Genomic DNA, 26,323 nt, shown 5'->3' on the forward strand with positions numbered 1-26,323 from the left:
TGAGTCATTTGAAATGGGTGCTGAAGGGGTTGCTGGGATTCGATAAGGTGTGCGCAAACTATCGCCCCCCCTCTCTTAACCCTTTGAAACAGCATATCACTTAACCCCCCTTCATGTAGTGGTGAAGACAGTCCAGTCATTCGTGTCGATTTGTCTGCTGTGTCAATGATCTCATTTTGACTTACCGTGGGGTTGGCTGTTCTGGTTTGATGGCAGTACGTGCTGTGGGTGACATCTGGGGTTTGCGGTGGAAGTGCGAGATACATGTTGCAAATAGTAAACGGTTAATATAATGATTGTCGCTCACCAGAATGAATATTTAAAAATGAACTTTGGAATTAGTGCGTACTAAAAAAAAGAAAACATTTGGAATTAGTGAAAAAAGTGAACAGTTAATAATACCTATGCTTTCTGCCATCTCTCTTATCCTACATCCGTTGACCAATTATTCATCGCCATTTTGTTTAGTATTGTGTGTTTATGATGGAAGTGTTTCAGGTTTCAGGTAAACATTTTTCTTGTTTGTGAGAGAGAGTTTATATGCTTATGTACGGATGTGTTTCTTGCGAGGGAATGTGTGTGCATTTGTATCATAATATCAATTTGCGCCATATTTTTCATTTGTAAAAGTGCATGAGATTTTGTAGCTTGAAGAGAAAAACCGGAAGTTTACAGCTAATTGGATGGCGAGTGTATGTAAATATTGTGCGTCTTTTGGTTATACAAGGTACTACTTCTGATATTAACAGGAATCTCATATTGACCGAATAAGTTGTTTAGCAAACATTATTCATAATACATCATTCAATTACCGTAAATTGCAGTTCTAGAATCGATACTTATTGATAGTTAATGTTCATTGGAGTTGTTCTGGCCTTGATTAGTTCGTATGAAATCCTTAGGAAAAAAGGAGCTCCCGTTGGAGCTCAGTGGTATTAAATTTCAGATTATAGCTTACGCCGTTTATTATTCTATAAAGTAGGCCTACTGCATGAAGATAGCCTAAACTGAATAGGCCTATCGCTACATGGAGATAAACAAGTGTGTCTTTATACGTCTTTATAGCTAGATTTGCATGTACAACTATTTTTGAATTGGATCATTGTGGTAAATATCTTTCCCGACGTAAACATAATGTTTTATTTTGCCATAAAATGCCTATTATGTAACTTATACCATGTATGTTTAGTGAACAGTCCGAACCTCATAAGTGTCAACAATAAGGCTTCACTCATGACACAACTAAGGCAGACGATAACATGGTAGAGTGACCAGTTCTATTTGTAGTCTGTATAAATTTAGTTTGATTAATCAAGGTGCAGAACTTCGTGTTTAAGAGGAAAATCAGTAGTAGGCCCTTTTGGTCTCAGGCACCGGAGTTATAACTTAAGTCGTCGTACCGGTAATGTGTTTTAATGAAATTTGAGTAATTAATTTAACTTCTCTGCCAAATTCATAGAATTGATTTTGTTCTTCAAAATCTCCAATTTAGGACTTTTACAACATTTTGCAAAAGAAAATAAAAGCGGAAAATACGAACATGAAGGTATTACTCGACCGAGCCCAGTGGAGTCCTGTAGCCCGGAGCGCCACTTGTACTGCTCCTGCGTTCGTAATACGTCATCACGAAAGTTCACATTACGCCCGTGGCTCCATTCGCCTCGGTCGAGTAATAATTATAATTTTATCTCCGCCAAATTTGTATAGGAACGGCCGAGATACGAGACAAGATTACCGGTAGTGGGTTAGTTGAGGGGATGTATAAGTGACCTTGTCACATTGGTAGGATAATTATATTATATCCCCTCAACTACTAACCTTGTGACATACCTCGGCAACTTGGCCGTTCCTATATCAATTTGGTAGAGAAGTGAACAATTACCGAAATGTGGAATATTTATTGGTAATGCAGTGATATGAAAAAATACCAAAATGTAGGTTCCTAGTGGGGTACGGCACCATTTGGCATCCTACTAATAAGGTATCTCATTTTGTCTCTGTCCCTGTATGATATACCATTCCTATAATAATAGAACTAACTTGTTAAAAATTTTGAATTTCCGTTGCGCTTTCTTTTGTTATAACAATATGTGGGGGGGGGGGAATTTCGTACGAGACGGGCACAAAGTGGTTTTTTTTATGATAAAATTACTTAAAAAGCATGACTTCTTAGTTGCATGATTTAAAGTATGAGAATTTAACTTTTAAAGTATAAAGATAGCCAATTTTTGTTTTACGTAATAGAATCGGTCGAATAGAAGGAAAAAGTGACGATGCTATGGGTCTATAAACCTAGCCTTTAGTTAGTTAGTGGGGTTTAAATTGACATATTAGCTACTGTGGCTATTTGCGCCCTTACCAGTATTTAAAATTCTTCAAAACAAAAACATAAACAGTACAATAAGCTCAATGCTAAAATGAACTAAAACGTTGTCATGGTAAATTGAAGGTGCACCCTAGCCTTTATGTCACTTACCCTTTCCTTCATCTAACCCACTCTAACTTGTTATAATCCATGGCCTCGTGTTACTTAGACATCGGGGGTCTACTGTAGAATATGGTAAGGAACTGATGATAAACTTCACGAAGCAGTAAATACTGTAATTATGACCGTTGCAAATATTTTCGTAAAAGACTGATTATTTTCTCTTGACCAAAACTACAGCAGCAAAGTGACCTACTGCTTTAGTGAAGATTGCCATACTATATTTTGCGTTGATATCCTCTTGTTTATTACATTAGCTAAGTCACCAAGAGTCAGTGCCTAATGTGGCTTATTTTGTGATGTGTTTTAGCCTAGATGAATAATTTTGGGTAATTGTCCAGGAAAACTACACTGAAGATGGCACAAATTTGTTTTTTTGCTTGAACACTGGTTTCTGTGAGATGCACTATATACAGACGTGGACAGATTATTAGCAAAATTGAAGATTTTTATTATATAGTTTCACAAAATATGATTCTTCAATTCAGACTGCAGTTGACATTTTTGCGTATTTCCAAATTATTAGCAAAATTGAAGATTTGTATTGTATATTTTTAGAAAATTTGGGTCTTCAATTTGGATTACATTTGATATTTTTGCATATTTACAAACTGAAGATTTTTACTATATATTTTTACCAAATTCGACTCTTCAATTTGGACTACAGTTCACATTTTGGATATTTCCAAATAATTAGCAAAACTGAAGATTTTTATTTTATATTCTGACAAAATTTGACTCTTCAATTTAGACTGCAGTTGACATTTTTGCATATTTACAAATTTTTAGCAAAATTAAAGATTTTTATTATATATTCTTACAAAAATTGGCCCTTCAATTTAAACTACAGTTGACAATTTTGCATTTTTCTGTCAACTATAATGATAGAAATATGAAAAATTGTCAACTGTAGTGTAAATTGAAAAGTCAAATTTTGTAAACAGAATTATCATAAAAATCGTCAATTTTGTTAATAATTTGTCCACGTCTGTAGTAATAAATGCATTGGTTTAGTTAGCAGCCAAAATACTTTCAACATAAAAATTTATATTTAACTTTAGATTCTAATGCACTGTTGTAGCCCCCCCCCCCCCCACATCCTTTTGTTATGCAGAGCAGTGTAATACGCAGGTCCAGGACGCATTACTAGAGCAACGGATCATTTCCCTAGTAATTTTCCCTGGACTTCTCGCTTATTTTGTTGGTGATTAGTACAGGGAGAAGGGAGATGTGCCTCCTTGAGTGCAGTTTTTCTGGAGAAATGACTAATTTTCTGATGTTGGCGGTAATGTGTTAGGATATTGTGTTGTTGCTGGTAATTATGCTTATTTGTTACCGTATGTGGTTTATGATGTCTTGAGAGGTGTTGTGTAACAGTTTTCCTGACACTAGTTCTTCAGGGCAGACCTACCTTTTTAATCCTTGAGATTGATCTTGTTAATGAATGTGAGATCAAGAAATGATGGAAGGTGCTGCTTTAGTTCATCAATGAAGTCATTCACAATCCCATATTGTAGAGTCTTTATCACTTGCTCTTCTGTTTTCCAGTCATGCGACTCAATATAACTGTTGTCTTCTTGTTACAAGTAAACATAGAATGTCATGTGCACTTCCTAAACATACAAACTGCAGAGTTTTGAACACAAACCATAGTGTCATTAATAGACGGAAAAATTTCTTGCAATTGCATCTTTTTATTGATTTGGCATATTGAAAAAGTAAAAGTGAACCTTTGCCGATCATGGTTTTTATGTTCGAATAAAGCCAACTTTATTTTGCATAAATTAAGTATATATTTTGGGGGGGTTTTTCTTTTAAAATGCTTATATATATTTTTTATTTTGCATATTTACTTTAAATTCATATAGGCCTATTTGTGTCTTTTCTTGTTTTGCCCGATTTATTACCTAATTTCAAATTTGTCTGTGATAAAAGTATGTATAATTTCCAAGAAATATTAAGAAAATACGTGAGAAATAAGACCAGCAATCAGTTAATTACTGTTGAGCACATGAAATCGTTGTGATGACAGTGGATAGGCCTACTTCTCTCTAGGGTATAAGTTGAGTTGTTTTTCGCTTTAACATGAAGCATACTCTGTGTACATAGGCCTTTTAGCTGTGTAAGTGTAATGTTTTAGGAGGCAGAGCGAAAATACGCATCGTCTAGATGTTATTCAGACTCTCATTTCAGAGAACTAAAAATGAATGTAGCCTATTTACACACATGTGACAAAGTCACATATTGTTGAGGTCATGAAACTGCTGCAACGAGAATGTTGTTAATGCACTCCGATTTCTTAGAAACAAAACTGAATGTATTTAAACACCTGCGACAATGAAGTCACTTGTCACCTCATGTGATGTTGAAGGATTGTTGCCTGCATTTAAACTAATTCTGACAGATAAGAGAAGAAGTTTCACAGTAGGGAGCCTGGAGAAATCGTTGGTTGTTTACTGCCATAATAATTGCGTGAAAAGCAAAGGAAGTTCAGAAAAAGTTGGAAAGTTAGAAGATTAAAAATGTTTACTTACGGCGTTTAGAGAACCGGAGGTCCCTGTCGTGAGCAAGATTAATCCAGTTTCTACCATCATATCCTACCTCTCTCAAATCCATTTTAATATTATCCTCCCATCTATGTCTCAACATCTCCAAAGATCTTTTTCCTTCTGGCCTCCCAACTAACACACTACTGTCCGTGAAACTTATCTGGGCAGTTAAAAGAGAGGGGTGCAGGGAGCGAGAGGTAGCTTCTAGCAGTAGCGATGCAGGAGAGGGGAGGCCGGTCTACGAGACAGGTAAAATACATTTGCTTGCTTACTTAGTGTGATCGTAGAATTCGTTGTATGTACAGTAGTTTTGTGTTCATGCAATGGCTGGTAATAATACGAGATCCAACAAGGTTATACATAGTAAGGAGAGGGGGATAATAAGGTCAGTGTTGCTTGTTGTGATCAAGAGGCGAAAGAGAAATGTTTAACAATAAACATTAATAAGGCGACCGAGAGAGCTGCCAGATATACAGCTGTCAGTCCGAGATCCATACTAAGAATAAGGAAAGATTCGCAACAACATCCGAACGAGACTCTGAAATCTCCTGGAAAGAAGAGGTAGGTTAACACAATGGTATTAATGCTTACCGGTATGTTTTATTTAACGACGTTTGCAACTGCCGAGGTTATATCAGCGTCGCCGGTGTGCCGGAATTTTGTCCCGCAGGAGTTCTTTTACATGCCAGTAAATCTACTGACATGAGCCTTTCGCATTTAAGCATACTTAAATGCCATTGATCTGACCCGGGATCGAACCCGTAACCTCGGACATAGAAGGCCAGCGCTATACCAACTCCGACAGCCAGGCCGACTAAATGCCAACAAGACGAAGACCGTGGTCATAGGAAGAAAAATAAAAAAGGTAAACTTGCGAATTTTAAATGAAGCAGTAGAGCAAGTGGACAGCTTCAAATATTTGGAGGTGTACTATAAGCAGTAACATGAGCTGCTGCCAAGAAATCAAAAGGAGAATAGCAATGGCAAAGGAAGTTTTTAATAGAAAAAGGAGCATCTTCTGTGGAACTATGAAAAAAGAACTAAGAAAGAGACTAGGGAAGTGCTTTATATGGCTTGTAGCATTGTATGGGGGCAGAAACATGGTCATTACGACGAAGTGAAGGTAAGCGACTAGAAGCATTTGAAATGTGGATATGAATTTTTTATTATTATGATTTATTTAACGACGTTCGCAACTGCAGAGGTTATATCAGCATCGCTAATGTGCTGGACTTTTGTCCCTCAGGACTTCTTTTACATGCCAGTAAATCTACTGACATGAGCCTGTCGCATTTAAACACTTAAATGCCATCGACCTCGGCCGGGATCGAAACTGCAACCTCGAGCATAGAAGGCCAGCGCTATAGCAACTACGCTACCGAGGGCGACTGTGGATATGAATAAGGTTAGTGTGTGAAGTGGACAGAGTAAAAAATGAAGCTGTGTTGGAAAGAGTGGATGAAGAAAGAATGATGCTGAAACTGATTGGAAAGAGGAAGAGAATTGGCTGGGTCACTGGTTCAGAAGAAACTGTCTTCTGAAAGATGCACTGAAAGGGATGATGAACGAGCGAAGAGTTTGGGACAGAAGAAGATATCAGATGATAGACGACATTAAGATATATGGATCGTATAGGAGACAAACAGGAAGGCAGAAAATAGGAAAGACTGGAGAATGGTGAGTTTACAGTGAAAAGCCTGCCCTTGGGCAGAACACTATCAATGAAAGTACACAGATGAAGAAGAATGTGATTCATTTCTATTTTTGTGAATCCATACACATTTCACCTACCATATCCAATGGAATGCACTGAAAATAAATACCGAACGATGTTTTTGTAACTGTACGTACAACTGCAGCAGCGATGGTCAGGGAGCTAGCAGTCGGCTACGGGACAGCGAGAGAGCACTAGGGGACCCAGCTGCCTAGATAAGTTGCACGAAGAGTATATATATTTGTGGATTCGCCCATACGTGCTACATGCCCTGCCCATCTCAAATGTTTGGATTTAATGTTCCTAATTATGTCAGGTGAAGAATACAATGCGTGCAGTTCTGTGTTGTGTAACCTTGTGCATTCTCCTGTAACTTCATCCCTCTTAACCCCAAATATTTTCCTGAGCACTTCATAAGTTAAGAATGTATCAATTAAAATATGTCAAATGAATAATTACAGTAATAGCAACAAACAATTTTTAAAATAAAAATGTCATTTTTTTTTCTTTAGTCAACTGTCCTAAGACAGGTTTGAATATAAGTGACACCATTAAGGCATCACTCATGAGGCGACTGAGCCACGAGATAAGGAATAGGATGGCTAATTCCTTCCCTCCTCCATTTGATACATCACTGACTAGTAACATATTACATAGACTTCAGATGTATACAAACAATAGTGTTTTTCCTCTAACACATATCGTGAAGTAAGATGTAATGCGTAATAATAGATGGACATATCAGCCATAACCTCAATCAGAGGTATAAAAATGATGGTTACTTTAAATTATTTTCATTCACATATTATTAAACCAAATAAACCCCTAAAGCGTATTTTTTACTGTATATATTTCAGTTTTTAGTGCATACAGGTTATGCAGTGTATCCTTTAATCTTTAAGATGTTCCTTGTTTTGTGAAGACATTTTATTCACACTAGGCCTACCTCAGTAGCAAACTGCTTAATGACTGCTAATCTTGGTGATTGGGGCAGATTCTGTTTCACACGACTTTTGGCTTTTCCCAAGGTTTGTCTTGTAGAGACAAGTTTTGTAGGTGAAGTATTAGGAGCAGTTCCCAAAAAGAGCTTCCTCAACTGCAGTCGTGCATATGAAAGCGTTTGTGTACAGAAGAAGAGGCAAGATCATCATGTGCCACTAATGGTTATGGAGAGGGAAGAGAAGTTTTAGCCTGAGATGAACTTCTGATTCATTAGATTCGTATAATAGTAACCATCCTGCAAGAAACTCATTCTGATAACTCATTCTTTCGCTTCTTTCTCAGCTCAAATGCCAGGTCTCACCTATACTGGCTAAATAAACCTTTAAATTCAATTGCAGTTTATTTTATTAGGTACTGGTACAGAGTAATTTCCTGATCTACTTTTTCATAATGTAAAAGTAAACAGTTTTTTAAGATCAATCTTTTCATTTTTTTAAAGTGGCCTTCTTTTGAAATGGAGAGGATGTAGAAAATAGGATATATATCTCTACGGTATATACAAAAGGGAAAAAAAGGCCACTGTAAAAATTATATAGAGGAATTGCTGTAACAAACACATTAAACAGACTTCATGGAAAAGTACTTAAATATTTTTTGGAAGAAGAATACAAAGATATGGGATTCTTTTACATTGTGATGTTTTAAAAAAATTGCAATAGCAAAAGTATAGTGAATCAGTTCAGTGAAGCTGTGGCTAGAGGGCATTAAGTATGATAAAATGTTACTTTTTATTAGTTATTCTGCCCCTTACATGATTAAAGTTGAACAAGTATTAACTGTTGTTTATCCTAAAATGACTCATTTCACTTATGTAGCACATGTCTTTCATATTGTGACAAAAGTGGTAAGAGGAAGTTAACCCTAAAGTAGATTTACTGATTTCTTCTGTAAAAAACGTTCTTGTCAAAGCTCCCAGTAGAATTCATATTTTGAAAGAAATATACCGTCAAATTCCATTTCCATGTAGGCTATAACTATGTAGAATACATGGCTGCAAGTGGCTAAATGTTATGCTGAACATAATCACTGAGGGTTGCCAACTTACGATACAGCACAAAAGCAGTGGGAGGGAACATCAAGATTGTCGTGTGCAAACTAAAATTTATCGCAACATATCAACAAAAAGTAGTAGCCTACTCACTATACGTGTTTTTTGAAAGATGGGATATGGCAGTTATGTGGCAGAGCTTGAAACTACAGCGCTGTGTTGCCAATATGGACTACCATGTGCCAGATGATGGAATTGATGTTAAGGCTCAACTCACACGGCTGACAACTTTGCAATTATTTTGCAGTTATGTGTGGTTGTGCTGTGGGTGGTGAGGAATAAAATTAGTATTGAATTATATGGAAACAGATGATGCTAACTCACACTGACTACAAACTGAAGTCATTGTTGACGTCTGTGGTCGTGAGACGTCGGTATCATCCACAGCACAACAACTGTAGAATTGTTGCTCGGTGGTCGAGCGCAACTCACACATGCAACATGCCAACCACTTGCCGCTGACAGCGTATCTTTGGAAACGACAGATGCTTTTACACCATATTGTTGGAAACAATAGACGCTTTCTTGGCAAATAGCAAGCTTGTGGTGTGGTTGTCTGTGGTTGATATGGACTTCAAGCGACCACAAAAAAAAAGTCTGCATGTGGTCGGTTCCTCCAACAGCACAACCACACACAAACTGCAAAATAATCGCAAATTTGTCGGCCGTGTCAGTTGAGCCTGAAACATTCATTGACAATTTACGCGAAGGTAAAAAGAAATACAAAAATCGACAGAATGAAAAACAAAACATATCAATAATAACATTATGTGCACAATAAATGTCGCTAAGAGAACTATAAAAACGTCTTTGAGAAAGCTATTGAGCATTCTCCATGTGGGAACTGTAACTGTGGCAACTCAACCATTGTTACCATAGCAACAGGCCTACCACGCTATGTGACATTCCGTTGTTTTTCTGATCACAGCACTAATGCCATGTACTATCTTTAAAAAAACCAGGTATAGTGAATTTAGATGGCATGGGTTTTGTTTCTGGTAAATATATATATATATATGTGTGTTATGAACTTATGACTGTTGTATGTTACTATAAATTTAATAGGCTTGATGGTAAATATGAATATTGAAACTAACCAGTTCGACGAACCAATGAGAAATTTAACAACTGGTTCGTGCAAACCACTGAATATCACCACTGATGAAATGCAGTATTAAAAGATATTTTGCCAAGCATTTGGGCCCTAATTGGAATAAGGGTGTAATCAACAAATCTGTAGTACCTACATGTTTTACAAGAAAGGAAAATATTTTCAGAGGTATGTTTCGTTAGGCCTATATTTACTAGCAGAATCATTTGACTAATCAGGATGCAAGTTTATTCAGGTATTGGATGCAATAATTCTGTATGGTTGTGAAACTTGGACTCTCACTTTGAGAGAGGAATAGAAGTTAAGTGTATGGGAATAAGGTGGTTAGGAAAATATTTGGGCTGAGAGGGATGAAGTTACAGGAGAATGGAGAAAGTTACACAACGCAGAACTGCACACATTGTATTCTTCACCTGACATAATTGGGAACATTAAATCCAGATGTTTGAGATATTCGGGACATGTAGCACGTATGGGCAAACCCAGAAATGCATATAGAGTGTTAGTTGGGAGGCCTGAGGGAAAAAGACCTTTGGAGAGGCTGTGACATAGATTGGGGGATAATATTAAAATGGATTTGAAGGAGGTGCGATATGATGATAGAGACTGGGTTAATCTTGCTCAGGGTAGGGACTGATGATGGGCTTATGTGAGGGCAGCAATGAACCTCTGGGTTTCTTAAAAGCCATAAGTAAGTAAGTATTGGATGCAATAATTTATTGTTACAAATGAATGCTTCAAAATTTTTCCATCGAAGTCACAATTATGTAATTAATTTGATGTTTCATCCTTTTTCTGAGGAGGTCTTCAATTATGGCAGGTAAATTAATTGAATAATATAAGAAATAGAGTTCAATGATGAATACAAAAAAGAAAAAAACCAAAATATATGTATATGGTAATCATAGATCAACTAAAAAATTTGTTTTGGAGGATGAATATGGAGATATAAAAAAATCTAATGAACACTTATTTTTGGGAACAAAAGGTGGTAATGAGAGTCATGAAGTTGAAATAAGTGAAATGATAAATAAAGCTGGAGCAACAATATGAAAATTAAATGGTTTTTGGGGATTAGAATATAAGTTCTAAAACAGTAACTACAATTAGTAATATATAGTGAGGATCACGTAAGTTCAGTTCCCAAACAGCAAATATTTCCGCCTTGTCAGTGTTGCCAACTGTTACCAGATATCACCACATGTAGTAAAATCACGATCCTATGTACTGAATGACTTCTTTACTCACAGTACTTTACCTTAATGTTGGAAGGTTATTCTAAATAGTTTCAATAATAATGAGAAATGTATTGCTATGTTCTATTCTTTTATTCCTTTACATTATTATTAGTATTAGCATTAATAGGTTACTAGACGTAAATATACAACAAAGTATAGTATATAATATTCAAGAATCAAATCTGTTCCAAGACCAATTAAATTATTGTCACTTCACTTCAAAGATTCCAGCGTACATATACTGTACTTCCTAAAGGTAGATAAATTAATAACCAATTGACTTTTGGTTGGAATTCGAATGAACTTCTGATTATCTTTTGAAATTAGTAAGGAAATGGATAATACAACTAGGCTAAAACTGAAATAATAATAAATCAACTTACAAAAATAATTTTGGTCCTTAAAAGCCATAAGTAATTTCACTTCTAGATACCTTTTTAAAGATTTCATTTGTTTGTAAATTGCTTAATAATGCTACACTTACACTTATTATTTCTGCAACTCCACGTCTGTCATTGAAACAATGTATGATACATAACTGTGAAGTCTCTTTTTGGCTCTTGTGTCCTAAATTTAAATAAGAAAAAGCAAATGATTCAAGAAATGTGAGCTGGTGAAAATTAAATACTCAATTAATAAAATAATTACTACCAAAAGAATATTTTATTAATTCTATACAAAAGATGGATTACACAGAACAGATGGCCAGAAATCATAGATTTATACACAACATACAGCATGAAACAATCATCAAAAAATGCTTTTTGTACACAATAACATCTTTCAAACGAAGTGAAATAGCCAATAAGTTCAATAAATATTATGCTAATAAGTAATAACTATAATTAATAATTATCTACAAGTTGTAAAAGGGAATAAAATAGTATATTGTTGAAATTAGGGGGTTATGGTTTATTACGTGTATTTATAATTTTAATTACTTTTTCTACATTTAATTATATTTTAATTTCTATTAGATTAGTTGGTGGTGTGGTTGTTAGTTTTATCTGTGTACGTCAGACTATTAAGGAAAAACTGAAAGAAATATTAAATCTACTATCTACTTTATATAACAATATTTAATCAAGAACTGAATATTACTATTAATTTAATAACATAAGACCCAAAACATCTCCAAGTCCAGACAATACACATGCTGATTTTCTTAAACATGTTGGCAAACAAGCAAACTCACTACTTTTATCTTGTAATCTCATCTAAAATACAATATCTGTCTGGAGAAAATCTATCATAACATCAATTTTGAAAAGCAATTATTCAACTAATATCTTTTCGAGTTATCGACAGATACCACTTACTAGTATGATAGCCAAAATTATGGAAGAGATGATTTCATAGATTGAATTGGTTCCTGGAATCTAGTAACTAACTTTCATTTTATTGGGTTGACTTTAGAGAATTGCATTAAACAAATGGACAGATTTTAAATTTTAGTCAAGATATTAAAGATATTTTAAACAGAAAACAAAACAACTTAACAATTTTAATTTATTTTCAAGGATCATATGGCTCTGTAGATATAAATCACTTAAGAAATTGCAAACTTAGGGTGTCCATGATAAAGTGTTACACTGGGTCAGTGACTTGATTATTTGATTCATTGTCACAAATATGTAAATAGAGACAGATTCATCTGGGCTTCCCACATTGTTGTTTTCAGGAATACATTTTCCAATATTAATGTCGATGGTCTAACTAAAGAAATAGATCTTATGACAATCTCATCATTTGCAGATAATATGGTTGTCTAGAACAAAAAATCACAGTCCACAAATATTAATAAACTGAGCCAAAATCCCAACAGACTTTTTGACTCTACTTGGAGAACTCAAACTTGCTCAATTAAGGGAAACTTTACTAATAAAACACAATCCCAAGTTATTTCAAAATGAATAGTATATAAGTTAACTTTAACAGATGATGTTAAGAAATGTGATACTTCTCCAGACATTTTAAAAATCATTAGAAACGATAAATGATCTGGTCAGTGAGTGACTACATACAGTATTTTTTATAGATGGATCCTGTTTACCAAGCCATAGATGTAGTGGTGTTGTAGTACAATACCAGTATATTCCCTTTTACAGGGAATTATATTCAAACACTTGTTTGCCCCATTTTAACCGTGACAACGCTTTTTAGCTTTTTAAACATTCTGGTTATTGTATTGTGTTTGTGTTTAGTGAAAGATTTTAGATAAGGGCGCATATAGCCATAGTAGCTGACGCGCCCTTTTTAAACGCCACTAACTAACTAACTAACTAACTTCAAACACTGACTAATTTTGATAGTGAAAATTTAGATACACTTTTAAGCTTACAAAATCTCCAGTATCGACTTCATAAATCTGAGAAGGCTGTCATACTATCAGATTCAAAATCAGATGTTCTTGCTGCAGTAATGGACGTAACAGCATGAAATCTCAATATTTTACAGTGTTTTAATATTTTAAGCAAAATGGTCGAATTACATCGACGACTGGTACTTCCGTGGATCCATGAACTTTATGGAGTGGGAGGTAATGAGGTAGCTGAAAGGTAGCAAAATTACTGTAAGGTTATCTATACCTGCATCTTACCACACTGTTAAAAGAATAACAAGATCAGAACATGACAATGTGGTAACAAAAATCGGAATGATTCTAAAGCAAATGAAAAAATTGCAATAGGCCATCCGGCGTCTGCTCCACGATGGAGGAAAATCCTCAGAAGAAACCAACTAATCAGACCAAATGGGGGATCCAAACTATCCTCGAGTGCAGCTCTGAATTTGCAGGCCAACGAGTCTACCGACTAAGCTACATTGGTGGCTCCACTAAAAATATGAAGTACATGGCACTCAGATTATTAAATTGACAAACCTAAACAATTATTCATCAGTTAAGCTATAAAATATAATACATAGCAAGCAAGTTAATTCAATTTAAAAGTATAAACAATTCAATCAGTTGAAATATACAGAAACTGATAATAAATATCATGCAAATTACTTCACATTACAAGCATAAACAATTCATCACTTGTGGTATACAGCCTACTATTTAATTTACAGCACATACAATTCATCAGTTAAGCTATAGACCTACAGTCTACTATTCAATTTACAGCATATATAATTCATCAATTAAGCGAAACAAAAATATAGTACAATACATAGTAAAAATAATACACCTAATTTAATAACTGAACTTCTATGAAAATCTACAGTGGCAGTACTCATATTATCACAGGCCATGATTGTCTCAAATATTTACAAAGAACTGATATTTCAGAATCTCCCCATGCCATTTCTGAAATCTCAATGAAGATATGGATCATTGTCTTGACTGTTTAACTTTACACAGCTTTCAATCTTCTGGTTAAATATTGGAGTGCAAGGTAACAAATGACATCAACTGCTGAACACTTGGTATCAATCAACCAACAACTTCATTACATTAAAGGGGAAAAAAAACTGAAAGAATTAATTGTATATAGACACAACACATAAGACAAGGCCGCTTCAGAACAGTAATTGGCAAGGCTCTGTTGTTTTAGGAGTCTTATGTAGATTCAATTTCACCTGAAAGAAAAAAGTAGCATCTATAAGTAGTAGTAGTAGTAGTAGTAGTAGTAGTAGTAGTAGTAGTAGTAAAGATAATAATAATAATAATAATAATAATAATAATAATAATAATAATAATAATAATAATAATAATGACTGTGAAGTATGGAAATTAATATTGCAATGTTATATCAAAAGGTGATTTCACACCATCAACTCTTATCAATTAGTACAACTCTTATCATTTAGTACAATAAATCTATTATATTCAGTTGCAATCACCAGTAGCTGTTCTTTCCTCCATTTTGTTGTTGGCTGATTTTTCACAAGTCTGCTATGATATGCAGCACTATCCATGACAATAACGCATTGCCCTAATGTTCTCAGGTCAACAACTGTGTTTGCACCCACTTCTCAACTACAGGGCTATTCATAGCACTATGGTAGTCCTGACTTTTCTTTCAATTGCATGAAAAAATTAAATCAGCACCTGCAATAAAAATTATACCTGGGCATATAATTACGTCACATGAATTCACAGCATTTAAATAAAGAAAATAAAACATAACATAACATGACATGACATGAGATCCTCTTTGGTGAAAGGCTTTCCCACGTTTTTATTTAGTCACCAATTTTTATATTTTTGTACCCTGATTTAAAAAATTACTCTTGCCAAATTTATGTAAAATATAAATCAATATAACTTACCGAGTATAAATCCACCTTTCGTTCCGGCATCTAATCTTCCATCCTCATTTGTTGGTCTATGAATAACACCATTCATGTCACTGGAAACTTCACCTGGTTTATTTCATGAATAAGTGGGTGATCATACTTAAAAAAACAGAGAGAGAAAAGCAATTCACATTGACACTCTAAGAGACACAAAAATTTTAAAGACAGGAAAACCGTTCAAGAATTTTATAACTAACCTCTAGTTATAATATGAAACTATTAATTGCAAAACATGTTGTTCCCACCTGAATTCATTACTAGTAGCCTATATTAATTGCAATTTCATATTCCACATAAGTGTTAATCTATTTGTTAGTAAAAAATTCAATCACTCAATGTCTCACAATACATTGAAATTTACCATTCATAAAAATCCAAGTCTCATCCAAGAATACTACGGGTTTAGGGTTCTCACGCTCCACATTTCTTATATATTCTCTTAAAAACGAATAACATCACTTTCTCATACATGTGTATAAGGATCCCCTTTGCTCCATAGAAATTTCATCTCTTTCAAAATTTTTTTCACCGATGATAAGGATACTCTAAATAAATATGTTTCATAATCATCATTCATATGTTCCAGAACTTTTGCTGCTGTTAGTACTTCCCCTGTAACAGTAAATGAAAATTATGCCATATTTTTATACATAGGCCTATGACTAATATCAGAATTACATTGCATAAATCAACACAATAATTCCTGTAACTTCCCTACCTTTATGTAACTTGTCATAAATAAATCTCGCAATTGCATCTTTCGTAAAATCATCAGCATCAGTCACTGGATGTTTACGTAGTCTATGTTTTCCTGGTGTCACGAGTGGGGTCCCCTTGTGTGAATTTATCACTTTCGTGGCTGTAGTTAAGCCAAGCTGTAATAACAAACAATAACATAATACTTCTAAAAATTGTTATATCATAAAATTCATGCATAATACCAACATTTACAGCTATATGAATAGAAAATGATCAACATGTTAGGTTGGGTCTACGATAGGTTTAAGTAGGCTAATATTTAGGTAATTCTCCAGAAAAGCTACACCAAAGAAGGCATAATTTTATTTTGTTTAATTGATTTCTGTGATATTTACATAGTGATGAACACGTGGTTTTAGTGCACAGCCACAAATACTTTCAGCACAAAAATCCTTTGACACTTACCTGTATATTCTAATGCATTGTTGTAGTCCCTCCCTCAAACTTGTTACTAATTACCAATATAACATGCGAGAGGTCCAGGACGAAGAGAAATGGTTAGTTTCCCAGTAGTGCGTCCTCGTCCTCTCGAGTGTTATATCTTAACAAGTACTTTGGGTGGGGTAGCTTTTCTGAAGAAACACCATATTTAATATTACTTAGACCAGTCATGAATAAATTATTCAGCCAGAGTCAACGTTCCTATGCTTTATAGAGTATGTTATATAGTTATTATATAAAACTGAATTATTTTTAAGCACCATAACAGGCCAACATTCATGTAATATTTGCTGCAATATCAAGTTAATAATTACAATATGACTTGTATTTTCTTCGGCCGATGTGGCATGTAAATTGTGATCTGAACGGTTAATTTAATACCAAAAGAGAAAACTGGAAATTTACTTTCGTGCTGTTTGATTACTTGTTCGTCTAATTTGTAAATGTATTTAAGCTATCACCTACTGCAGTATTACAGTATCTTAAATGTATTTAGTTTGGCAATATGAAAATCACTGACTTGATTAAACATTAGGCCTAACCTAAAAATTTGTTTTGTTTGACCACAATCATGAAATTATTAGTGCAAACTCCTAAAACTGAATACCACTTTGAAATGTATGCTTAAGAATACTTACTCCTAATAATTGTCCTATTCTGGTTGAAATTGCTGTCTCCGTTAGCATAATTCCTTCTTAATTATCTTCTTTCTTCAACTCATTATACACGTGAACTACAGATTTCTGAAGCGTACTCTGAATGCCACACATTTTCTTTCTTGGAGGAGTCACTGCAATACTATTTCATTTTTTTCACATAGTAATAAAAATCTAAACACGAAAGAAATTCATTAAAATTTGAAATAATATTTCTATCCATTACCCACGTGCATTATCACGCCCAAGTATATTATATTCATTCGTACTTATCTGACTATTCTTGAATTATAACCACAACGCAACACATAACATAACTATTATGTATTAATATTAATACTAATATTAATTAATTATTAATAAGTTCGAATTTCACTATCTTCCAGTAACCGGCTGAGAAATCTAGTACAATTTTAATTTCATGGAACTCCAGTACCGGCAAATATTGTCGATATTTGCCTCAGCTGCCAACATACCGGTTACAAAATCACTACCATTTATAGTATTTGTCAGTATCGAAATTCGAAACGAAGTTGGCAAAAGAAAATTCAACCTTCAAACTAGAAAATCACCATAATCCACTAGCATTTGTAGTAATGGGGGAAAAATGGTTAGGTTTCACCCTTAGGGTATCAAGTTACCTGATCTTCCCTATAATTGAGGCGATCAAAAGCAAAGAGGTGTAAGTGAACTTTAGTTTTTAAAAGTTACTAAGCATTCGTAAATTTCGTGAAGTTTAAATTTTAAATATTAATGTGTGATGTGGTTAAAAGATATATCGCTTTACCACTGAAATTTTAAATGCTTTAGTTTATCCTGGATTCACTTAAATTTTTTTTTATAAATATCACTTACACCACTTCACTTCTAACCACCTCAATTGCAAGAGCACATAACATACTGAGCACAATCTTTGAAGTTAAAAATCAAGAACAAATTCAACATTATTTTCGGCAGAAATCGGTTTCTGGCATTGACACTTATGCAAGAATTTCTAGAAGAGTTAGGTAAGATTCAAGTTGCAATAAAAAGCTTCATAAAAACAGTTAAAAGAGTATGGGCACGTAAAAATGGATGGCAGTTAATAGATTTTCAAAGAAAATACTACAATGAGTTTCACTTGTTAGAAGAAAAATGGGACAGTCTCAAATTATTTGGATGTTGGATGACATTAGCAGCATGCAAGAGAAAAAGACTAGTGGATTAGGGCATGTAATTTAAGAGGGTAAAATCAATTCTTTTTACAATTTCTGCAATGAAGGGTTGTGAAAACAGTGTTGGTAAATTTACATTTGATGGAAAATCACTTAATTGACTCTTGATGAAAGAAATGAAATTTTAATTTACTTGCAGAAAATGCCAAAAAAAGATAAACATTTTATTTTTTTAACATGAATCATATCATTATCATTAATATCGTACTAAATCAGAAATAATAATCTGTGGTGTTATGGTCCTTTAACGGCCTAGACTCACCAACCGGCTGTTGACCTCACTTCCACATGACAAAGCAGAAGTAGACGATCATTCAACCAGAAAGGAGGTATTGTGTGGTTAGCATGAAGATCCCCCAGCTGTTCTAGCTGGCTTTCGTAACCAAATTCTTCTACCTATTGTAGCTCTCCAAGTGCATTACGATGCTGGATGGTTACCAATCCCATTCCTGGCCAAAATTTCATGAGAAACTTTCTTCTCCCATCTAGACTCGAACCAGCACGTAGTCTGTAATGTAAGTTCTAGGCAGGATGCCTTAGACTACGATGCCACAGTGTGAGACATGCTGAAACAGTACTGAAGAGTAAAGACAATAAACATTATAGTCAATTCTCTGACGTGATCAAGGACGAGAATGGTGACTTGCTTGCAGACTTTCATTCAATCCTGAACAGATGGAGGAACTATCCTGGGAAACTACTAAATATACATAGGGCAAATAGAAATGATCGAGACGAAATTCAAATACAAACTGTTGAGCCATTTATACCGAACCCACACTTTCTGAAGTCGAAATTGCAATAGAAGAAAAAGTATAAGTTTCCAGGTATCGATTAAATTCCAGCAGAATTAATACAAGAGGGTGAAAGCACATTACCTAGCGAAATTTATAAGTATTTATTGTATTTGCTATTTGGGAAAAGGAAATGGTACTAGAACAATGGAAGGAATCCATAATTGTAGCTATTTTTAAGAAGGGGGACAAGACTCTTTCGAGGAATATCACTTTTGTTAACATCGTACAAAATTTTGTCCAATATTCTTTTCTGAAGATTAACTCCATATGTAGCAGGGGCGTATTCTGCGGACTACCGGGGCTACCGGCGTAGCCCAAGGAAATTACAAAATAAAAAGTTTATAATATAACATAATATAATAATTTTGTATTATTAGTTTTACCACAGTAATTAAAATTAAAGTAATTGTTAGATTTATATGCGCTCTCTGCTCTCGAAAAGAAACAAGTTGTCAAGGCGGCATCACTGGAGAAACCGCTTGCTACGTGAGGTAGCCTGTGACCGTACCGCGCACGCTGTCCGGTTGCACAACTGCTCATCCCCCCGCTCTCTTCTGTTTCCAACGTGCAGTGTAAGGCCGGGTGAGTTGCCGCTCTCGTGATCGGTTTCTTCGCAGGCGCGAAGCAACAGTACGCTTAGCACGCTAGCTCATTAATGTAATTGTGTTCTTGCAGTGCAGTATTTTAAATTTGTGATTTGTTCGAGTGTCTAAGAGTTATATTAATTGTGAATTATTAAGTTTTTAATTTCCCAATTAAGTGATATTGTGAAAAATATGGCAGAACAAGTTTCTGGAGAGGTTTGTGTTGAAAATGACTGTGTAATAGAAGGTTTATTAAAAGTGCCTTTTAACCGTCGTACATACGAGGAAGTTGAAATTGTGAAAATGGAAAGACCAACTCCTGAGTTAAATTTGTCCATGGACGTAAAAGAAAAACAGCGTGAGTACACACGCCATTTCACTTCAACATCATATGGTAAGTGGAATTGGTTGTGTGGTAGTTCTAAACTGTCTAAACTATTTTGCTGGCCATGTTTGTTATTTAGCCGCGAAACTAATGTGTGGTTAAAAGAGGGTTTTCTAATATCAACTCCCTTCGAACGGCAGTCCTAAAACACGACAAATCGAAAGCTCATATTTGTAGTAGCATGAACTTTGCAAACTTTGGGAAGACAAGAATTGATTTACAGCTAGATAAGCAAAAAGCTCTACATATCAGCCAACACAATGCTCCTGTGGAAAAAAAATCGGGAGATTTTACTGCATCTTATTAACACAGTCTGCTTTCTAGGAAAACAAGAATTGGCTTTTCGGGATCATAATGAGAGTGTGGAATCAGACAATAGAGGAAATTATATTGAATATTTAAGTTCCTTAAGTGAATTTGACCATTTACTGGCCAATCATCTTGAGAGTTCAACAGTATTTCGTGGTACTTCTCCCGCAATTCATAATGACTTAATATTTGCTATAAGTGGGGTTATGATAAAGAACATAAAATCTGAAATAGAAGAAGCACCTTTAGCGGCCATTGTTGTTGATGAAACAAGTGACTGCTCTAATCAGAGTCAATTGTCCACTGTTTTAAGATACGTCGATAGTACTGCCAATGTTCAAGAATGGTTTATAGGATTCACAAATGTCAGTTCGGGCAAAACTGCTGCTGCTTGGTTTCAGCATGTGGAAGGTGTTATAGCAGAATACAGTGTCGGCAATAAGTTAATTGCATAGACATACAATGGTGCTTCAGTTATGGCGGAAAATATTAATGGCTTAAAAACAAAAGTTCAAGGAAAGTATCCTCAAACACTATTTGTCCATTGTTACAGCCATGTTCTCAATTTAGTTTTGTAACAAACTACTTCATCCATTCCAGAATGCCGCATTTTTTTTTCAAAACACTGTCGGGTTTAGCTGCATTTTTCTCATCATCTCCTAAAAGATCAGAAAAACTCAAGAATTTATGAAAAAGAAACTCCCAAAAGTAGCACCAACTAGATGCAATTTTACATCTCGGCTTGTAAATACAGTAAAGTAATACAGAGAACAACTGACTGCTTTCTTTGAAAATATCATTTGTAATGACTCTGAAGAAAACTGGGTTGATGATGTATTTGTGCAGGCTCAAGGATATTTGTATTTTTTCACACAGTTTCAGAATATATTTCTTCTTGAAGTCTACGCTAGAGTGTTCGCACATACAGATGTGCTCTACAATATTCTTCAGACAAAAAGTCTAGACATAGCATACTGCTTGCAAGAGGTATCAAAGTTAAAAAATACTATATTCGAGTTCAGACGTAGTGGGTTTCCGTCCATATGGAGTAATATGGAAAATGAAAATTCTTCAGCCTATACAATGGAACCACCATTAAAGCGAAGAAAAGGAGATGATGAATTGAAATACAGGTAGCTGTACTACAGCATACTAGATCGTATGCACATGGAAATTACTGACAGATTTTCTGATTATGGAAAGCTTTAGTCTAGATTCTCAAAAATTTTCTGCTTATAGAGAAAACTTCCCGAATGAGGCACTAAACAAATTATTTCAGTCCTATAACAGTCACTTTGATCAAGTATGTTTGAAAAATGAATTAAGTGTAATATATTCAGCAGAGGTCTTTGATTTTTCGAACAAACCTATCCATGAAATATTATCTGCCATATATGAAAACCAGCTGAACCAAGTTATTCCTGAAGTCCTTAAATTGGCAACATTAATTGTGACAATACCAGCTACGTCAGCATCAGTAGAAAGAACATTTTCTGCGTTGAAGAGAATAAAATCCTACTGTAGATCAACTCATACACAAGAACGTTTATCCGGCTTGGCACTGATGTCCATTGAAAAGTCATTTCTACACAAACTTTGCAAGCGGCCCAACTGTAATTTCAATGACGAAGTCATCAAAGTATTTTCGTCCCAATCAAGACGTCTGAAATTCATATATAAATAGGTAAGGAATTTTATTATAGAGATTTTAAAATATATTTTGTGTAATAATAGGGTCAGTGGTAGCCCAGGCCCTTAAACCAGTATACGCCACTGATATGTAGATGAAATTGTTAGGGACCATCAAGGTGCTTTTAGGTATAATAGGTCAACTATTGATCAAATTTTTTGTATTCAACAGATATTGGAGAAAAAATGGGATTATAAGGGTACAGTACATCAGTTATTCATAGATTTCAAAAAGGCATATGACTCGGTTAAGAGAGAAGTTTTATATAGTGTTCTTATTGAATTTGGTATTCCCAAGAAACTAGTTTAATTAAAATGTGTTTCAGTGAAACATACAGCAGAGTCCGTATAGGCCAGTTTCTATCTGATGCTTTTCCAATTCACTGCAGGCTAAAGCAAGGAGATGCACTATCACCGTTAATTTTTAACTTTTCTCTAGAATATGCCATTAAGAAAGTTCATGATAACAGAGAGGGTTTAGAATTGAATGGGTTACATCAGCTGCTTGTCTATGCGGAAAATCCACAAACGATTAGGGAAAATACAGAAATTTTACTTGAAGCAAGTAAAGCGATAGGTTTGGAAGTAAATCCCTAAAAGACAAAGTATATGATTATGTCTTGTGGCCAGAATATTGTACGAAATGGAAATATAAAAATTGGAGAATTATCCTTCGAAGAGGTGGATAAGTTCAAATATCTCGGAGCAACAGTAACAAATATAAATGGCGCTCGGGAGGAAATTAAACACAGAATAAACATGGGAAATGCGTGTTATTATTCGATTGAGAAGCTTTTGTCATCTTGTCTGCTGTCAAAAAATCTGAAAATTAGAATTTATAAAACAGTTATATTACTGGTTCTGTATGGTTGTGAAACTTGGACTGTCACTTTGAGAGAGGAACAGAGATTAAGGGTGTTTGAGAATAAGGTTCTTAGGAAAATATTTGGGGCTAAGAGAGATGAAGTTACAGGAGAATGGAGAAAGTTACACAACACAGAACTGCACGCATTGTATTCTTCACCTGACATAATTAGGAACATTAAATCCAGACGTTTGAGATGGGCAGGGCATGTAGCACGTATGGGCAAATCCAGAAATGCATATAGAGTGTTGAGAGGCCGGAGGGAAAAAGACGTTTGGGGAGGCCGAGACATAGATGGGAGGATATTAAAATGGATTTGAGGGAGGTGGGATATGATGATAGAGACTGGATTAATCTTGCACAGGATAGGGACTGATGGTGGGCTTATGTGAGGGTGGCAATGAACCTTCAGGTTCCTTAAAAGCCATTTGTAAGTACGTCAATTCTCTGAAATGACAAAAAAAATATTGAAACAATTAAAGCATTAGTTTTTGAACATAAATATTCCATTATATCATAGTTACTAATTATCTTAAAAATTATATGGAAAAGTAATTGTAACTTCGGAATATGTGCCTCGTAAGAGGCACCAAGACCAGCAACCACCAGTTCTGAAGATGACCCATAATAGGTCGAAACATGTAAACAAGGTACGTTAGAATTTAACACAAAGTTTTATGATACATATTCCGAAGAGATATAGTGTTAAAAGTTGTGTAATCAAGATGTATGAGTAATTATAACTCTCAACAAAATATTTATATAAGTTTCATCAAGTCTTGCATTTGTTTCATATTTGGCTATCAAACCACTGACTTGCTTCTTGCCCTCTGATGTAGCCCTCATCTTTCTCGTGTGTGTGCATATCTGCTGCCTCTTTGACTTGTTTCACTCACCTCTCTATAGACTGATTATGGCAAGGCCACTGTGGAACTTACATGGGCTTGTCAGTGAACTTCTTTACTAACTTCTGCTGTAGTCAATTTACATGTCAAAGGAGATTTATACACCCCATCAGACCAGTCTATCAACAGGAACGATGGAAGGACATACAGAGAGATCTCGTAAGGTGGAATCACACTATTGCCACGGCATGTGTTCTCCTGTGAGATCATATAAATTGGAAGGCACGTGCTGTGTCGCATTGTGTGCACATTATCGCCACGCCATGTCACTTCACACTTACAATCAGTTCTGTCGCTCTTTTATTCAGTAGCTTTTCTGTAGCAGAGATGGAAGGTGAATGGATTAGTAGTTCAGCAGTTCTTCAGAGTTTGAAGAAGACATTGAAAATGCGGTTTCGGCTATTATCATTCAGGAAAAAAAGTGTTGGAAGTGGATGCATGACATAAACTTGAAACGGGAGGAATTTGATGAATTTCATACCTTGTTAAACAACTGGAACAATGTTTTCGTATGAACTTTAGAATAAATAAAGAAGAATTTGAATTTATTTACAATCTAATAAAAAAGAAAATATAGAAACAGAACACTCAATTTCGAACAGCAGTGAACACTGGAGAAAAATTAGTCGTATGTTTAATGTGAATACATGCCACAAATTTAAATAAAACTCTTTAATTATTTCTGATTGAGGTTCTGTGTGATATGTACAGTGGTGGTAAAAAAAAACCGGACCGACCCTTGTAGCTGATTTCAGAGCCTTGTTCACAGCGACAGTATGATAGACTGGTAACTAAGACTTTCGTGGTTCGAATCCTGCCTGGGAAGGAAACTTTTTTTGTTCCTTATTCAAATTTATTCCCAATACTTTTTGACTGCAGCGATATTTTACTACTTAATTAACTTATTATTCCCAGAACATGAATTTTACCAGCTTATTATGCTTTTTTCTATTATTATGCTTTTTTCTTTCTTTCTGTATGTTATATATTATGTCTGATTTCTTCTTATTTGTTGTTTATATTTTTTTATTATTATTATTATTATTATTATTATCTTATGCAGTTTTGTGTGTAAAATTGTAGTGTAATTTGTAAATTTGTAGTGTTTTTGTAACGGAGTCTTTACTCCTGGTTGAGTGTTAGAGAAGGCCGTATGGCCTTAACTCTGCCAGGTTAAATAAATCATTATTATTATTATTATTATTATTATTATTATTATTTTCTAATGGCTTTCGAAATGGGCTACGTCAACAGTCGAAACTACAACAATTTCAATAGATTACTTCGCTATTTGTGAATGCGGGGGTGGCATGCGTAGTGGCTGATTTTGGGGACTTTGATAATTCTGTCGGTCCGGTTTTTTTTTTTTGCCATTACTGTACATCTATTATCAGGCAGTACATCTTACTTGACGGTTGTGTCAGAGGAAGAACAATTGTTTGTATGCATCTGAAGTCTGATTAGTGTAATATGTATCTAGTCGCCGATGTATACAATGGAGGAGGAAAAGGAACTGGCCACCCTACCCCATTATCTCCTGGCCTAGTCTCTTCATAAGTAGTGTCTTGTTGGTATCACTTGTGAGGTTCAGACCTATCTTCGGACAGTTGACTAAACTAAACAACTCTTTATTATAATATTTCAGTGAAGTTTCACACCTACGTGAAGTGGCTTCTAGAATAATGTCCATTGTTATACAACTGAAAGAACCCTGATAATAGTTTAACGATAATAATCGTCCATTATTGGCTCACAATTTGTGAGCGTACCTGTACTTATGTCTTGTGCTGTTGATGGGGATGGTCCTGCAGTTCGTAGAGCGTCATTCTGTGGTGGAAATATATAGCAACTTGATGGAGCAGATAAACGACGCGATAATTTTATTGCAACTGTTGCTGTGTTTTTTCATTGCTTTCTTGCTCTGTCATTAAATGTTGTTCGTTGAAGTAGATCGCAAAATTAAGATACAGTTATTGTTGTAGTCGTTAATAATATTTATGGTTAATATGCATTTTCAATATGTATGGTCACATCTATACTGCTGTACCCACTATTACTACAATAATAATAATAATAATAATAATAATAATAATAATAATAATAATAATAATTTTATTTTATTGGGTTATTTTACGACGCTGTATCAACATCTAGGTTATTTAGCGTCTGATTGAAATGAAGGTGATAATGTCGGTGAAATGAGTCCGGGGTCCAGCACCGAAAGTTACCCAGCATTTGTTCGTATTGGGTTGAGGGAAAACCCCGGAAAA

General features: G+C 34.8%; 1 protein-coding gene and 1 long non-coding RNA gene across 5 annotated transcripts in view; one reads left to right on the forward strand and one right to left on the reverse strand.

The window, feature by feature from the left end:
- Positions 1–207: 207 nt before the first annotated feature.
- ash1 (histone-lysine N-methyltransferase ash1) overlaps positions 208–26,323 on the forward strand; it is a 498,911-nt gene continuing 472,795 nt past the window's right edge. For 3 of the 4 annotated variants that reach the window (XM_069848493.1, XM_069848495.1, XM_069848496.1), the window contains exon 1: positions 208–505. The gene's annotated coding sequence lies outside the window, so the exon portion shown is untranslated. Of the gene's footprint in view, positions 506–653; positions 728–26,323 lie in introns of those variants that run through there. The other variant, XM_069848494.1, reaches the window with a different exon arrangement.
- Positions 11,845–17,948, reverse strand: LOC138715504 (uncharacterized). Its single transcript, XR_011336369.1, has 6 exons — positions 17,288–17,948; positions 16,168–16,324; positions 15,811–16,061; positions 15,423–15,548; positions 14,994–15,201; positions 11,845–14,729 (listed from the first exon to the last, which is right to left on the reverse strand). It is a non-coding gene; the product is annotated as an uncharacterized lncRNA (long non-coding RNA).

This window comes from Periplaneta americana, chromosome 15, assembly GCF_040183065.1.
Source record: "Periplaneta americana isolate PAMFEO1 chromosome 15, P.americana_PAMFEO1_priV1, whole genome shotgun sequence".
Classification (NCBI taxonomy): Eukaryota; Metazoa; Arthropoda; class Insecta; order Blattodea; family Blattidae; genus Periplaneta; species Periplaneta americana.